The sequence below is a fragment of the Pristis pectinata genome, chromosome 44, assembly GCF_009764475.1.
Source record: "Pristis pectinata isolate sPriPec2 chromosome 44, sPriPec2.1.pri, whole genome shotgun sequence".
In the NCBI taxonomy this organism is placed as follows: Eukaryota; Metazoa; Chordata; class Chondrichthyes; order Rhinopristiformes; family Pristidae; genus Pristis; species Pristis pectinata.
The window spans coordinates 569,941-583,799 of NC_067447.1; positions in this window are offsets into that span (position 1 = coordinate 569,941).

Here is a 13,859-nt window from a genome sequence, read left to right on the forward strand (position 1 = left end):
GCCCCTATCTCCCTGATTTCCCGCAAGACTGCCCTCACCAATTCCGCCTACCCTGGGATTGGGATTTGCGGGATAGGGTTCTACTTCTCCTCATCTACCAACCCACGAGATTCCGGATCCAACCCACTATTCTCAGCAACCCCTCGTCTCTAACGGGATCCCACCAGCAAGCATATTTTCCCCTCCGCGTTGCTCTCTCTCCGTGACTCCCTTATCCACTCGTCTATCTGAAGAGCTGTCTTTTCTGGGATTTCCCCGCAACTGCTCTGAGTGCTGCAGCAGTCCTTATGCTTCCTTCTTCATAACCATTCAGGGCACCGGAGATTCCATCCAGGTGAGGCAGCGCTTCAGCTGTGAATACGAGGGTGTCATTTATTGCATCTGGTGCTCAAGGTAAACCTCCCAGACATCAGTGAGATCGACGCAGATTAGGTGAACGCTTCTTCGAGCAACTTCCCTCCGTCTGCCGCAAAAGCAAGGATCTCCCGTCGGCCAGCCACTTCAATTCCACATCCCACCCCCATACTGACGTGTCTATGCACGGCCTTCTCGACTGCCACGTTGAGGCTAGACGCGGGTTGGAGGGAAAACACCTCACATTCTATGTCTGCAACTTGACGGCATTATCATCGATTTCTCTAACTTCCGGTAACCTCGCCTCTCTTCTCTCCCCCTTTTGTCCCTCGCCCTTGTCTTCCCCTCATTACTTTGGTGCTCTACCCTTTACTTACTCTTCACCCACCCTCATGACTGCCCCTCTATTCCTCACCACTTTCCCTTTATTCAACAGTACACCTTCTCCTTCTCCTTCCGGATTCCTTCCACTTCAGCCCCTTGACTCTTCTACCCATCAACTCTCAGCTTCTTACATCTCCCCCTCCCCCAACCACCTACGTTCCGACTTACCTGGATTCACTAATCACCTGAACTCACCTGTCACCTGCCGGCATTTGCTGCTCCCTTCCCCCTTCTCCTTCTGCTGCCTTTTTCCTCTGCAGTCCTGATGAAGGGTCCAGACCTGTTTATTTCTCTGAATAGATAGAGCCCGACCTGCTGAGTTGCTCCGGCACTTCTTGTGTGTTTTGCTCCAGAATCTAAGGGAATGATTTCAATTCGTCCCGCGTAAAGTGGCGGCAACAAAAAATCTAAGGACTTGAGGGCAATCCTGTACTACCTCAAATTATCTCCGCGACAAGCATACTGTTCATCGTCAATGTAATCAATGTAACTCCAATTCCGGGTGAACATAAAACTTTATTTAAATATCTTCCTTTTCATTTTCTTAACTGGCCACTCGATAAGGGCAAAAGCAGCAAGCTTCAGCAGGTTGGTCAGCTCCGCTCTGAGCTTAGTTTGAGTTGTTGCATACAGGAGTTCAAATCCATCATTGACGGAACGATGAGAACTTTTCCAAATGAGGCGTAAGCAACGTTTTATTTAGTTAGAATGGACACTGATCGGGGAACAGCAAGTCCCTACACGGGGATAAAGACGTCAGAACACACCGCAATTTATACGAAAACGGCAGGGAAAACTTAGTTCCAAGCTTGAATTAATGCATACTGCAATGCTAAATTCGGACAACAGTTGCATGAGTGTCAGGGATTAAGAATGGTTGTAATCACAGCAATAAATCACACATATATATGTGTGTGTGTGTGTGTGTGTGTTTGTGTGTTTGTGTGTGTGTGTGTGTGTGATTTACATCGCTATAAAGTATTTTATTATTATCTTGTTCACATTTGACTTCTCATCAAGATGAATCGATTGACCACACCTGAAGACACTCTAACATTGGTGTGTGCATGCACCATTAGAAGGTTGTCTTCAAGGCAGCATTCCGCCTCATTCTATCCTACAGGACATGTCGATGGATAGAATTTAGATTTAAAACAAAAATAGAATGTCCGTATGTAGTTCTGAGTCAAATAGATTCCCAGTTTGCCGACGGTAAGATTGACTGGAGACACAACTGCAGCAGATTCTGGACACTGTAGCAACAACAAATCTGTTGAAGGAACAGCGGTTCGAGCAGCGTCCGTGGGAGGAAATGAATTGTCGATTTTTCTGGTCGACACAGTACCTCAGAACTGAGAGGGTGCCAGTAAAGTGCAGATAAGGGGTGGCGCGAAAGGAATCCGAGTTGTTTGGCGCACTGAGGAGGGTTGTAAGTTGACAGACAAGATATGCGAGTAGGGAAGGGGAACTGGTGTGGAGTTGGTAGGCAGTGGCAGGTGAATGGTAGATGGTGGCTTACAGAATGAGACAAACAATTCTGGATTGGCAAATGCAGCAAGGTGGGTCGAGGGGTGTGAAGATTGAAGACAGCTGCAGGAAGGGGGCAAGCACAACGAGGGATCGGAGCTGCATTCTGGTATGTAAAGGAGGTGAGAATGGGAATGGCAGAAGGAACCAGAAATAGATAGGAGAGGGGGTACCTGTGGGGTAATTGTGTGTGGGTGGTGGGTAGGTGGAACCAGGAGGGTCAGGGGTCTAGGATGGGTGAAGGGTGGCTGGCGGGTATGACGGAAAGGGGACAAATTGGGAGGACTGCCGGAGGATCGGAAGAAGAGAGAGGCGGAAAACAAGGGGAGCTGGAAGAACAACACGGCGAAGGTGAGAATTACTTAAGATTGGAAAACTCAGTATTCATGCCTTTGATAACGGGCATGGCCCTCCTCACCACTGGCAACATCAACAGTAGGAGCTTCCTCAAGAAGGCAAAATCAAATCTCCCCACCATCCCGGCCATGTCATCTTCTTGCAGCCACCATCGGGCAGGAGGTACAGAAGCTACATGTCCCAAACCAGCAGGCTGAAGAACAGCTACGTCCCTTCAAATATTAGGTTCTTGAAAGGATTTGTTAATTTGAAGATGATCTATCGTGCAGGTACCATTTGGTTTCCGAATTGTATTAATCTGACGTTTAGATAAAGCAGCCTTCAATTGGTTGGCCAATAATTTACCAGATTTGTCACCATGTATATTTTACTCTTCTTTATACCAATAAGAATCCCCTGAGGATTCTATATTAATGCATCAATTTTTAAGAGATCTGAAAATTCCACAAATATCTTTTAATGAAAGTTCTACATGAGATACTCCCATTTCGGAGCAAGAAATAAAGAAGGTAATATTTTCAATGAACTCGGGTAAAGTACCCGGCCCTGACGGATATACAGCCGAAATTTTAAAATCCTTTTCTGATACTCTTGTTGCCTGGTTAGCAAACATTTTTAAAGATGCCCTTTCAGTAAGTAAACTACCACAATCTTTCTATGAAACGACTATTTCTTTAATTCTTAATAAAGGATAAAGATCCCACTGATTGGTAGGCCGATTTAATGCGGTTAAGATGAATATTTTACCAAAATTTTAATATTTATTTCAAGCGATTCCAACTTTCGTCCTGAAATTTTGTCTTGGACGCTATTTATTCTAAAATTCTTTCATATATTTGGCAGAATAAAAATCCGTGATTAAGTAATATCCGAGATTAAGAAATGTTTACAAAAACTAAACAAAGGATGGTGGTATGGCCCTGCCTAACTTTAGATTATATTATTGGGTTATTAACATCAGATATTTATTTTTTTGGATAGAACAATTCAGAAGTAATCCAATACCCCGAATGGGTACACCTTGAGCACCAATCAGTACTTGGATTTTCATTAGTTTCTATGTTAGGAGCTTCACCCCCCTTTGCACTTACCAAATTAAGTAAATACATGATTAACCCAATTGTTAAACATACAATACTAATATGGTTTCAATTTCGTAAATTTTTTGTGTTGAATAAATTTAAGTTATCAAGCCCCATTCAGTCTATTTTTTTTTCAACCAGCAAAAGTTGACTCCACGTTTTCCATACGGAAAAGGAAGGGAATGGTATGTTTTCGTGATTTATTAATTGATAACCGTTTTGCATCTTTTGAACAATTGTCTAACAAATACAATTTGTCTGGATTACACTTCTTTCGATATTTGCAGATTAGAACTTTTTTAAAAGCTTCAAAACCCGACATCTTACAAAACCGAAAATACGGTAAAAAAATTTAGGTCTTATACTTATCAGAAGGGCTTGATAGCAATAATAAATGATTTAATTATGAAAATACGTCCATAATCACTGGGCAAAATTAAGGATGAATGGTAAAGTGAATTCCACATATCTTTACCTACAGAGAGTTGGAAGAAAATTCTTCATTCAGTTAATACACCTTCAATGTGTGCCAGACACTCGTTGCTACAGTTTAAGGTAGTTCACAGGACCCATATGTCAAAAGATAAGCTCGCCCTTTTATACTCACCATATAAATCCTATATGTGACAGATGTAAATCGAATATGGCTTCTCAGACATATGTGTGTTGGTCCTGCCCTTTTCTGGAAAAATATTGGAAAGACATTTGAAACATTATCTCAACTGTGTTGAATATTGACTTACAACCTCACCCTATCACTGCAATTTTTGTATTACCAAGGATAAAGTCAGGCCATTTATCTGTTTCCGATAACCGTATGATTGTCTTTGTTACATTAATGGCTAAACGATCCCTTTTGCTTAAATGGAAGGATCCAATGCCCCCCTACTACTTTTCAATGGTTTTCTAAACTATATCATGTTTAAACTTGGAAAAAAATAGGAGTGGTACTGTGAATCCTTCGGTTAAATTTGAAGATATTTGGAGTCCATTTATTCAATATTTACATGTGACATAGATCCCATTTCAATAACTTTCTGATTTAGAGGAACGGAGTTGACGACATAATATTGCTCTGTTACTACTGAGAAATTTCAATCCAGTCTTTGTTTTGTTCTTTTCGAAATGTTTCTGTTTAGTTTGGTTTGATATATTGCTTATATTTTTTCTTATTGATTTGGGGACTTTTTTCCTCTTTCTTTTCTTTTTTATACAGAAGAAATATTTTTCTTTCCTTTCTTTTATATTATACACATTTGCCAAGAGAACGAGGGATCTACAGATTTTTTTATGTTTTATTTTTCTTTATGATTATCTATGCCATGATTGTTCTCCTAATCCCGGTGTGTTATATGTACAAATATTGATGTTATATATAAATATGTATTAATTTGAAAACCAATAAAAAGTTTGAAAAAGAAAAAGGTCCTTGGACCAAACGGAAAAATCTCAATCACTACAGTTAAGCAAGGCCAGAACCACTGTTACCATTTACACAAAAATAGACGTAGTTCTTTTGGTTCCAAATGTATTTTTTCTTGTCAAGTTCTTTTTACGTTTTTGTCGTGAATGCTGCTTATATGCTGCAATGTGCCTGTGATGCTGCTGCAAGCAAGTTTTTCGTTGCACCTTTGAATGTATGTACTTGTGTATACGACAATAAAATGGACTTTAACTTTAGCATTGACATACCCTGGAAGATTAGACGTTGTTCCTCTAGTTAGCGGTGGACATCGTCCTGGCAGGCCATGGAGGCCAGCTCAGTGTGATAATGGGAAGGGGATTTCAAACGGTCTGCAAATGGGAGATCGGAATGGCCATTGTGGAGCGAGGGCATGTTCTCTGCCAAACGGTCGCCCAGTCTGCACGTGGTGGCGCGGATGCAGAGGGGTAACATCGGGAGCACCCAATGCAGTACACGTGTTCGGAAGAGGTGCACTTTAACCTGTGCCTCAGTTGAATGGGCTATTTAGGACACGGGATACAAAGAGTTCATCATCAGGACCCTCCTCCCCATCTGGTTCTGGTTTCAAATGCCATGAGATCTTCATGCTCAATTCCTTTACTTTTATCCCTCCCGCATTTTCTCCACCCAGCAGCTGTCTCCAATCTTCACTAACTCACTGATAATTCACTAATAGTTGAAAGGAGTTGTTGTTCTTGAAACTGATAGTATTGGTCTTCAGGCTTCTGTACCCCCTGCCAGATGATAACTGTGAGATTGCATTGCCCGGATGGTGGTGATATTTGATGATAGATGTTGCCTTCTTGAGGCAGCGCCTGCTGTTGATTCTTCCAGTGGTGGAGGGGGATATACCCGTGATATACAACCGAATGCCTGGGTCGTTTGCAACTCAATGACATGAATATTAAGTTTTCCAATCTTCAGGAACCTTCAACTCCGCTGGCTCGATTTCCCTGCACCCCCTTCGTTTTCAGCCAGCTTCTCTCTCCTATCGATCCTTCTCCAATCCTCCTATTTTGTGCTCTTTCCGTCACAACCGCCAGCACTCTTCACACACCTTTGTCCCCCAACCCTCCTGGTTCCACTTGCCAACTACCCAGTCACAATTATCCCACAATTCCCTCCCCCACCCGCCTGCTTCTGGTTGCTTCTGACATTTCCCATTCGAGTTGAAACGAACTCATACTTCCCTGCTTAAATGGTAAAATTTACAAACAAAGAGAAGCAATATAAAAGGGTGTCTCAATCAAAATAGTTCTATCTGGATAATAGAATTGTTTTACATTTCCCAATTTGTTTTATTTTTGTAAAACTTTAACTCAAAATTAAGTAATATCACACAATATCTTAGCTATCTCCCGAGAAGCTAAGGCATAGTTTCTTGCCTGCCTGGCTTATCGAATCTGTCCGCCCTACAGATAAAAGTATCAGAAAATATACGGTATTGTCAGAACTGTATAAATGCGCTTATTGACCTATCCTGCAATTTAACAGCATGAACTTATCTGGGAACGGGTTGCTTCGTGATAAATCGTTATATTTTATGCATCTAATTATTGCCATAGCAGATTCAAGGCGAATTATTGCAATTAAGTAAATGTTTCCTTTTCATACTATTTACAAAATGTTCAGGGTGTCTGGATTTTTGAACAGCCATCGTCACTGCATTGTCCCAATTATTTGACATATCGCAGTATTAAGAAAAAGTTTTTATTTCTACGGCGTCCAACTTATGAGGGGTCTCTAGGTCTGATGAAGCATGTCAATCTACGATGTAAACTATCCTTTATTGGCAACCGATGAAAACGATGAAGATCTTAGTTTCAGCGATAATGGGGGAGGGGCGCTGGTGAGATATAACGAAACTGTCAACAGAGATATCTGTGGGTGATGACTCAAAACGTTTAGTTCAAGGGAGAGCAAGAGATTGGAGCACAGTTTACCCGGAACTACTTGACAAGGTATTAGAGCGATATAACAGGCGGAATGGTAAATGAGACGCGAGAGTAATTTCAAATGAAAGATGAAATAATGTCGTATAACTGACGAGACCCTGTTTTAGAACACATGAACATTCCGAAGAACAGCTGAGATTCTGTGAAAAACGTGTAAACACGATCTCATCAGTCAGCAACTACCGCGATCTAACGTGCGGCAAAGACAGCTAAAAGCCGGTGGCGGGGAAATGCCATATTAGTCGGGCTCTCAACCGAACCCATGGCAGTGTGAAGGCGATATGTTCCGCACAGTTGCTGGTCAGAAGGGCCCGAAATGTGCTGTAGCTTTTCAATATTTTTTGTTTCTATGATATATGGTAGAGATATACCCCAATACTGAAAATAAATCACCATCAAACTCAAGCAACATTTCGAGGTAATCGCTTCTATTCACCCGGAGGAAGGGGAGGTCACACCAATAAAACAAAATCAGTGTTTATTTATTCTGATTCTCAGTTATTTTCGCGAGAACTGAAATGTTCATCGTCACAAACACCACAATTTCATACTCCTAATCTCACACCATCGGTAAGAAGACGAACCTTATTTTATTTTGCTCTTTCGAATACCTTTACTGGCCACTCAGGCTTCAAAAGTTTGATCAGCTCAGCTCTAAACTTCGTCTGAGTTGCTGCATAAATGTACGTGTTTGTACAGGAGTTCAGAAACATCAGCATGTACCCCGTTTCATAAAGGATATAGTAAGGGTCGTTATATTCGTATTGAAACATAGAATGTACCCGATTGCTTAAGTAACTAATTGTAAGGGTCAACCATAACAGCAGGAAACTGCCTGATACAGCGAACATTAAAATGATAGATTTCCTTCTGTTCTCTACCTCCGGATCGTTCTTATTCGCGCTGCTGTCATCCCGCAGTCGCCGGCGCGCCCGACTTGCCACCAAAATGCTTCTAACGATAAATGCGTTAAACAGCACGTGTAAAGCAAAAGGTATCAAAACAATATAAGTTGTTTGAAGTCTCAAGTATACAATGCCTACCGTCGAGAAAAAGAATTCTATCCTGGGGCGCATACCCCAGGCAACTCCATTGATGACTTGAAAACCTTCATAGGCAAAGAGGAAGGGTATGTTCTCCAAAAGAAACACGGAAGAAATTATCAGTACAACCAGAACCGCAATTTTCGAAGAGCAGTATTTTGTGTTAAGATTCGGACAACACATTGCGACAAAGCGGTCAAATGCGAAGGAAACTGTGAACCACACAGACATCTTTAGGCAGCAACACTGCAGGTACACGTTCATTAGTAGAACCACGGTCATGTTAAAAAAAGTACTTTGAAGATGAACGGTCACAATGCGGCGTATCAGTACGCTATAGATCATGACTAATAGATCCGCGGACGCCATGGCCATCATGTAGACCGAGATACATTTGGAAAGACCACAATGTCCTCTTGAAAGAATGACGATTGTCAGAATGTTTGCTGTAAAGAACAGGGGACGTGAGATTATCAGCATTGGCATCGTGATTAATCGCACAGCAATTAGTGACATTTCTCCTTATTGTTGAAACTCAGCGTTAAGCGTTTCTACAAATTTTACTCGCCCCAGGTTGTCATCTTGTCGAGCATTGGTGCCGTTTTCCTGCTGCCAATCACATAAGCCGCATCCTCAACGATGAGGAGGTGACACCGGCAATCCAAATGCTTTGCGGATAATGAAAGATGGAGAGGTGTAGGAAAATTGGAAACACGTCTGTTGTTCAAATTGCGCAGGTAATATTCTGAGATAATCTGCTATGAATTGAAAAATATCGCCAGAATGAAAGAACTGGCCAGATATGGTCATCGAAATCTGTGAAGAATACAATGTTGCTTAACGCCCCCTTCATTTCAGAAGTTCCATAATGGTAGGCTAACCCAATTTAACATATATGGAATCCACGGTGACGGTGAAGCTTTATATCGAGGCACGTTCAGACGGACTGAAGGCTTAAGTTATAGAAATCTATTCCATAATCACTAACAGACAACAGCTATAAGTTTACTGTTTGCAGTAACTTACCGGGAACACCAACTACTATCAGGATTGTATAATAGATGTCCATTGCCAGCATAATTGCTGGTCGAACCATTTTTGGAAACAACGAAGTGATCTGTGAACCTCGTGGCTGTGTCTCTGTGTGCGTGCTAACTTAAATACATCCCGTTCATCAGGCTGATCCTTCAGCAAAGATAAACAGGTCGCTCAACCGCTCGCCTTGTTTACAACTACTGAACCGAAAGCGCGAAATCCCACTTCATATAGAAATTGTGCCATGTAATCTCTGAAATTCGTTCCACCCAAGTTCTCGGCGGGGAATGATCTCAAGGGATTTGGGATATGCGAAATCTACGGAACAGCTCCCGGAACGTTCATGCACTATCGTCTTCTTGCTCATATTGACGAGCCGCTGCCCCACACACTGAATAACATTCTGTAACTCATAGCAGTTTAGTGAAAATTTCATCCACTTTCACTGTTGATACATATTTTATTCCTCGGTGACAACTAGCTGTACATTGGATTCAGCAGTGCTGCTGCTGCTCAAGAATTTATTTCCCAGTGGTAATCTGGATTTAAAATTCATCAAGCAGATAGTATATGGCCTCACTGTAGCATGTGTATTGCGTGCTTTTCTTCATTGGTCGGGAATTTTTATGCAAGAGACACTTAGTTATATTACAGCTGCATAAACCTTTAGTTTGATGGCACCTCAAGCGACTCGTGCAGTTTTAGTCGCCCCACCACGGGAAGGATGTGGAATCATTGCAGAGAATGCAGAGAAGGTTGACCAGGATTCTCTCCAGATGAACGGGTGTCAGGTACATGGAGAGTTTGGAGAAATTTGCATTGTTTTCTCAGAAGCGTTTGAGGTTGAGGTGAGAAGTGATAGAAGGCACGGAAACGATGAGATGCACAGATAGCTTGGTGAGCCAGAATAATTTTCACTGTATATAAATGTCAATAGCTGGAGAACACAGCTTTGACTTGAGAGATGGACTGTTCAGAGGAGACGCGCGGGGCAAGTTGTTTTTTTTTAAACATAGATTTGCTAAGTATCTGCAACAGGGACCCAAGTGAGCTGGCGGAATCAGACAGTGGCGATTAAGAGGTTATCGGACAGGCACATGAATATGCAAGGGGTTGAGAGACTTCCTCCTGTGCAGAAGGGATTAGCTTAATTTGGCATCATGCTACTCCCAATGTACTTCCAGAATGTCTTCCAATTTTCGTATATCTCACCTGCACAGATATTTCATGAGCTCGAATTACCTTTCCAAGTTCATTCTGCACGCTCTATATTCCGTAAGAATTTGGCTTGATTGGCCCACCTGTCACATAATTTCCCTTTCCTCTTGATCAAGCACTCAATCAAATGTGTACGTGTATGTGTGTGTGTGACTGCATGTGTGTCCACGTTTGTGTAAGTGTGTGTTTGTGTTACGTGTATATGTGTGTGCATGCGTTTGTATTTGTGAGTGTGTATAAGTTAAGATATCTTTATTAGTCACATGCACATCGAAACACACAGTGAAACGCATCTTTTGAGTTGTGTGCTGGAGCAGCCCGTAAGTGTCACCACGCTTCCAGCACCAACATAACATGCCCACAACTCCTAACCAGTCCGTCTTTGGAATGTGAGAGGAAACAGGAGCACCGGGAGGAATCCCGCGCAGACAAGTACAGACTCCTTCCAGATAGTGGGCGGAATTCAACCCTGGTCGCTGGCGTTGCAAACCGTTACGCTAACCGATACACTACCGTTCTATATGTGTGTCCGCGCGTACTGGGATATTAATCTGAGTGCGAATCGGGTTATGGGCCGTTTGTGAATTGGAAATTCTCCCAGATGAAGATTGTGATACGGTTTTGGGTGCAGACTGCGTCACAGAAAGGCGAATGAAATTGGCTAAGGAAGTAAAGTGACGAAACTTCTGTAAATGCATGGACATATCGGCTGCATGATTCGGTGAGGATGTGGTTTGGGGATGCGGATCCGTATGTGGATGGGAAACGATTCTGTGAAAGGACTGGGATACGATCTTGCAGGCTATTTATATCGGAGTCCCGGCATGGATTGCCTCGATGTTTTTGGCTGTACTTTGGAACGATAATGACTGAACATTAGGATTCCAGCTGTGCGTGGATTGCGATGCGGGTCCCAATGCTATTCAGGGTGCGAGTATGGTTGTGCGAATGGTTACATTCTCAGGTCTGGATGGTGATACGTGTCTGAATATGAATTGGTATATCGAGCCTTGATACGTTTGATTTACGGAGCTGGCTGTTTATTAGGATCTTTTTCTGAATTTGGACGTGGTTATCGGTCTGTGTGAGGACTGCAATACAGAGATGATGTGGATTGGAATACGGGTTTGTGCGTAATTTGGGATTCACGTCGGCATGTGGACTGCTGTACTGACCTTGCAACGGACTTGGCTATGCGCCTGTACGTGGAGGGATGGAGAAGGAAATGCTGATTATATGTGGATTGGGGCAGGTACCTTCCTAGAAGTTGTGGACACAGCTTAGCACATCAAGGAAAACAGCCTCCCCTCCATGGACTCTGTCTATAACTCTCTCTGCCTTGGTGAAACAGCCAACATATTCAAAGACTCCACCCAACCGAGTCATTCTCCCTTCTACCCTCTCCCATCAGGCAGAAGATACAGGACCTGAGGGAACTTACCGCGGGGATCAAGAACAGCTACTATCACACTGTAACAAAACGATTGAACTGTTCCCTGATGCGATGAGATGTACTTTTTACATCAAGAAAAAGATACAGGTGCCTGAAGGCACATACCAACAGTCTCAAGGACAGCTTCTCTCCCACTGTGATGAGACTAATGAACGATTCCCATTTTCGATTAGATGGACGCTTGACCACAAAATCAACCTTGTTGTGACTTTCAACCTTATTGTCTGCCTGCACTGCACTTCCTCTATCACGGTGACATTTTAGTCTGTTAGTTTTTGTTTTTATACATTACTATTTCAATGCGTTGTGCAATGAATTGATCTGTTCGAACGGTATGAAAACAAGTGTTTCACTGAACTTCGGTACAGGTGACAATTATAAACCAATACCAATACCAAAGGTGCGGGTCCAGGTGGGTATTCAGATATGGGTCCAAGAGACAATGAGGACGTCGTAGTGGAGAGGTGGGATTGGTCAGGATGTGAATTAGGCAGCGGGATTTTGTGTGGGTCGCATCCGTGATTTCTTAAGGATTAGGAACGCTTCTTGGAGGTGGTTGGGAGATATAATTTTGGAGAGTTTTGCCATACGGATATGGGCGATGGTTAGACTATCAGTGCTGGTGTGGATTGGAAGAAAGATCATTCTTCTTATTTGTTTTTCTGCCTGGCATGGGTATCTACGTGTGGACTGTGGTACGGATTTGTGAGTGGGTTGGAATACTGTCTTGGATTAGATGGGAGTTGCAGAGCAAACTATGCATTGGCGCATGGTCTGGTGTGAATTAGGTACGGATCTGTGTGCGGGTTAGTGTAGGAAGACCGGTACTAAACATCAAGGCGTCAATTCAAATGAGAAAAGATATACTAAGTGTGGATGCGGTGCAGTGGAGTTATACCAGGTTGATTCCGGGATCAGCCTATGAGGAGAGATTGAGTAGCCTGGGTTTATACTCGCGGAAATTCAGAAGAATGAGAGAGGATCTGATAGAAACATGAAATCATGTAAGGGATATATAAGATAGAAGCAGCGAAGTTATTTCCACATGTAGGCGAGGCTAGAACTAGGGGACATAGCTTAAAGATTAGGGGGAGTAGATTTAGGACAGAGATGAGGAGGAACAGCTTTTCTCAGGGAATGGTGTATCTATGGAATTATCTGCCCAAAGAAGTAGTGCAGGCGACCTCATTAAACTTATTTATTGGTCTTGGTATTGGTTTATTATTGTCACTTGTACAGTGAAAAATTTGCCCTGCATACCGATGGTACAGATCAATTCATTACACAGTGCAGTTACATTGAGTTAATATTTCGTGCATTGAGGTAGTACAGGAAAAAAAAACAATAACCGTTCAGAGTAAATTGTCACATCTGCAGAGACATTGCAGTGCACCTTCTCAATTTAAGAAACAGATTTTTCCATATTTACGGGGAAAAGGCAGCTAGGTGCAACTGAGTCCACGGCCTGATTAGCCATGAACTTATGGAATGGTAGAGCAGGCTTGACAGATCATATGCCCTCCCTCTGCTCCTTGTGGGATTGAAATGCAATTCATCATGTGTACATTTCGACAAACGAGAGGTAGATCTTTTCGAATCTGAGAATACATAATAGGAAGGAAGTGACAACTCTGGAAACAACTCAGGCAGTTTCACCAGGATGCACCTGGGACGGAGCGTTTAAACAATGATGAGAGACTGAAGAGGCCTGGTTTGTTCTCTAGAGACTCCATGAGAACAATGAGGCTTGTTTGAACCTTTAACAAGGGTGATACAAGACGCAATCTGTCCGAAGCAAAGCTTTCTGCCTGAGTCGGAATTCTGCAACCAGGTGCCAGAAACATACAAGAAGTTGGTGCAGGTGGCGGGGTGGGGGGTGGGGGGGTTGGGGTGGTGGCAGTGTGGAGTGTGTGGGTGGGTGTGACTACGACGTTTAGGCTCGGCTGAAGAAGAATATTCCTCAGTAGAATATCTTTAATGCTCTTC